Source organism: Propithecus coquereli, unplaced genomic scaffold (genome assembly GCF_000956105.1).
Source record: "Propithecus coquereli isolate 6110/MARCELLA unplaced genomic scaffold, Pcoq_1.0 Scaffold14, whole genome shotgun sequence".
NCBI classification, from domain to species: domain Eukaryota; kingdom Metazoa; phylum Chordata; class Mammalia; order Primates; family Indriidae; genus Propithecus; species Propithecus coquereli.
In genome coordinates, this window is record NW_012138302.1 from 16,141,214 (window position 1) to 16,146,202 (window position 4,989).

Genomic DNA, 4,989 nt, shown 5'->3' on the forward strand with positions numbered 1-4,989 from the left:
GGAGGCTGAGGCAGGAGGATCACTTGAGCCCAGGAGTTTGAGGTTGCTGTGAGCTAAGCTGACGCCATGGCACTCTAGCCCAGGCAACAGAGTGAGACTCTGTCGAAAAGAAAAGAACAAAAGAAAAGAAAAGAAAAGAAAGCTATTTTCTGAAACACTAACAGTGGGAGTTCAGGGAGGAAATTTCTTGTATTGCATATATCTTTCACTATTGTTTGAATCTTTTTTAAAAAATTAACAGTAGGTTGTCTTCTCTTCAAGAACAGTAAAACCATTATTTTCAAACTTTAAAAGAAAGAGTCAATCAATGTCATCGAATGTTGCAAAAACAACTCTAAGATAAAGAGTGAAAATGTACCTACCGGGTTTAGCAACAAAGTTATCACTGGAGACCTTTGCCAGAATTTTCAGTGAAATGTGGAGGTAAAAAAAAAGACTGTTGCAGAGTGAATGTAAGATAGACAAACAGAGACAGGATAGAAAACTTTTCAATAAATTCATCTATATTATGGAAGAGAAGTTAGGATGGTTATTTCCAGGAAGACAGAATTAGTAGAAATGTTTTTCAATTTAGGAGAGATATGATGTTAATTTATTAATGAATAGCCAAAACAATCTTGAAAAAAAAAAAAGTTGAAAGATTCACATTTCCCAATATCAAAATTTATAACAGAGCTACAATAATTGAGACAATGCATTACTGGTATAAGGACAGACATATAAACTAATGGAATAGAAGTGAGAATCCACAAATAAACCCTCAAATTTATGGTAGGTTGATTTTCAACAAGAACGCCAAAACAATTCAATGGAGAAAGAACAGTCTTTTCAATAAACAGTTTTGGGATAAGTGGATATCTACATGCAAAAAATAAAAGTTGGAGCCTTACCTCATACTGTATATATAAAAAAACTAAAACATGGATCAAAAGTCTAAACATTATAGCTGTGAACTAAAAATCTTAAGCCCTTTGCTAACTGAATGGACCCCTCTCGGCCACGGGGACCCCAGAAACACCTTAAAACTGAATTCCTAGCCGTGATGGGATGGGAAAGAGAAAGGAAATTACATGCGTATGATTTCCCTTCATAAATATTCATGAGTCCTCCTATAGCTTGTTGAATATGTATATTTGACTACCCCATTCAGTATGAAATCCTGTTCTCTTTTGTCTCTTCTTATGAAGCACGGGTGCCTGGCTTCCAGCCCAGGGCTCTGCTTCCCAACATGTTGGAATGTCTGCCTAGCAGGTTGCTAACCTTTAGGAGAAATGAAGCTCTCCTTTTTCCAAAGTACGAACCTCGTTAATAATTAAAGGAACCCAGGTAGATCCCAAGTTTCCCTCAGCATGATCAGAAGGCAATGCAACAAAGTCTGCAGGAGCCCATTGATAGCTCAGTTGTATCCCTGACCTCACTGGGAGAAACTGAGGTAAGCTCCCCTGGATCCAAGATCTCCCACTTTTAGGAGGAAAATCTCGGAGACTTTATTTCTCTCCACTTCTTCCCTTCATTTCTCCCCAGTTCCCTCCATTCCAGACCCCAGAGGGAATGTCCTTCTTATCCCTGGGGTTGTAGGGGTGTGGCTACTCCAGTTTTCTCAGGTCCCTCCATTCCAGATCCCAGAGGGAATGTCTTTGTTGGCCCAGGGTTTGGGTTTCCGGGTTGGGGGCTACCTCAGTTCTCCGGTTCCCTCCATTCTGGAGCCCAGAAAGAATGTTTCTGTAGGTCTCAGGTTTGGGGGAGACCCAGCTGGATTCAGCTGGTCTATAAAGGGTTCATGAGGACGCTCATGTTTTGGCATTTGGGGAGGACAATCTCATAGAGGTAAATGCAGCTATGAAAACTTTAGTTCTTCCATAGTCAAAAGCAAACTGAAAACAAAAGGAAGGAAAAAAAAAACAAACAAAACTTTAGTTCTAAAAAAAATGGTCTCTGATCTACCACCATCAGAGAAACTGATGACTTATATGCTTAAAAAACTATTAAAAATTCTTTTAAATGTTTGAAATATAACCTAAAATGATATAAAATTTTGCCAGCCACAATTCTTAGGAGACCTCTAGTTTATCTGTGCACTCAATTAAAATAAAGAGGCTTTCAAACCTTCCAAAACAGTGAAGATAACAGGATCACAAGTCTCTCATAGCCTCCCTTAAATAGAGTGATTTAAAGTGAAAAGTGGTGCATGTGAAATATTTAGAGTCAACTCTTTCCTTCTTTCTTACCTCTCCTTCCATTCCTGATCCTAAACAATTGTTTTTTCTTCCCAACTATTTTTAAAAATTGCTCCAAATGTTGACCTTTGTTTTTTTAATTCTTCTGTTTAAAAAGCTCCTACAATACTAGCTCCTGGAATGGGACACAGCTGCCTAACTAAACTGATTTATTCATCAAAAATAATGAAACTGGCCTTTATAAAATTAATAAAGGGCCACAAGGTGGAAAGTGTGGTAGGGGTTACATACGTATGTACATATGTATGTATGTACATACATACAAAGATACATATAAAAGCAGCCATTGTTCCCTAGCTTGCTTTCCTGTAATTGCTTACTACTTAGAGTCACAGCTGATGGTCATAAAGACTCTTAGCTTTCTTTATTGCTCCCATGGATAACATCACCCTTGTGAAACCTGAAGCTAGTTTTTGAGAAATCTCCCAGGCGCTGCATGCCTGTGGAAGGGCTGACCCACCCAGACCAGTGGCCCATACCAAGGAACTGACTCAACTGGTACTGCAACCCCCAACCAAGAACAGATTCCGCAAAGACCAAAATTTCTACACCCCTATGGTTCGGCCCTGAACCCAGCCAATTAGCAGACCCAATTTCCTAGCCTTTTGTCTGCCAAACTATCTTTAAAAACCCTTTCTCCCAAATTTTCAGGAAGATGGATTTGAGAACTTCCATCTCCTCACATGGTGCCTGTGATATTAAACTCTTTCTCTGCTATAACACCTGCTGTCTCAGCGTACAGCCTTCCGCCTGAGCAGCAGGCAATGAACCTGGTTGGGCTATAATAGTAAGGGCCACTAAGAGTTAACATTATAATTAATACATGTAATTAAAGTTACTAATATAAGAGAAAATTCTATACACAAAATATAAAATATTAGATTTTTTTCCAGAAAAAGTAAAACTTTTTGTTTTTTAAAATCTCTTAAATTATCACTTTGGCTAAATAAACGACTGTTTTATAGTAACCTATAATCCTGTTTCATGACAATAAGTGTTTTATGATAAAAAGTGTTTTAATCCTTTGATATTTAACAAACTTTCCAAAATCAAAATTTTTAAACTGTCTTTTTCACCTCAAACTGGCTTTCTAAACACAATAGGGCCACCGAAAATCTGAGAGATGTATTTGACTTATTCAGTATGTTAAAACTATACAAGAAGCACTGTCAAATATGAAATGATATTTAACTTTCCTGAGGTCATGCAAGCACACCTTCTAACATACAAACTCCAGGATAAACTGTTACAAATATTAACATTTGTTTTTCTATATGAAAGCTACTTCCACTTTAACTGAAAATGCTTCGAGTTTAACATCTACACACTTCAGCTGGACACCCACTGGACTCTAATTAAATTGGCTCACTTTAACAAACAAAAACCCTAATGCATTTCTGAGGATTGCTAACCTAACCTCAAGCAAGGCAGGAATTAATTACATGGGACTGAACTAATTTTTTTTAAATCATTTGTTTAAAACATTGCTACTTCAGAAGACAAGAAAACTTATTTTTCCTTCTTCTGAGCTATTTATAGCTTACAACAAACTGGTAAAATATATTTTGTATACAATTCAAAACATTTATTTTTCTCTCTACTTGATTTCTCCAGAATCTGGCAGCTATTCATAAGTATTCTTATTTTATGGCAATATAATTATTTGTATAAGTTCAATAAGAATCTGTTTTTCTTTTTATAACAGGATAGAATTAGAGATACTGGTTATTTTACCAAGGCTTTGACTGGAATGGCATATTTTTCAAATATGCCCAGACTGCTTTGAGGAATCAGGTTGACTTTATAGGGCCAATAAAGGACCTCTGGGAAAAAAAAGAAAATACTGACCTCAGCTATAACATTTCCTGATCTGTGGTAAGTAAAGAATGTCACTTTCTAACAGGTCCTGAAATCTCAAGTTACTTTGGGACCTCAAAAAAGAGCAATTTCCCAATTCATACAGGTATCTACAGGCAGTTAAATCCTTGGCTTGGTTCCAGACCTTTAAGTAACTTGACATTTCTTTAAAAAAAAAAAGGGGGGAGATTCCAACAAAGACAATTTTAAAAAAGGAAGCCTATGGCCAATGACTATTCTTACTGTACTGTATGCAAATAATCAAACCAAGTATAAGACTAAAATTTATTTTATAAATAAGGCAGTCCTATGATTTGAGAAAATTATGTCTTAAAAAAAAAGGCCCATTATTAAATCTCAGCCTTGTCCTTTTTAAGTTTTTTATTGTTTGTCCAAAGTTTGGACTAAATCCTGGTTATTTCTTGACTACGAAAGAAAAAAAACAGGTCATAATTTTCTTCATGACGTTTTTATTTGACTCCCTAACGAAATAGGTTTCTTTTTCCATTTTGATACCCAAATTGTTCTTCAATTGTCAAATTATTAATGTTATTTGTCTCTCATTTTACGTTGAGAAAACCAGAGTCATAATACCCTGAAGACTAGAGATAATCCAAGAAAGCCTACACATCTTCCTCATCTAAAATCTCACTGGGCCTGCTTTGTTTCCATTGCTAATGCCCTGTCACTACAGACAGACCTTCCCTCCTCTAGGCCCAGAGACTCCTGGGGAAGAGGGAGGCATGTGAGACCATAAGGGCCAGTTTAAGGGATGGAATGGTCTTAACGAAATTCTTATGTTTATATAACTAATTGCTACAAGTCTGTAACTAAAACCTAGACTACAGTAACTTGATACTTATAAATTAATTTTCTAAACATGCTTTTAGCTTTT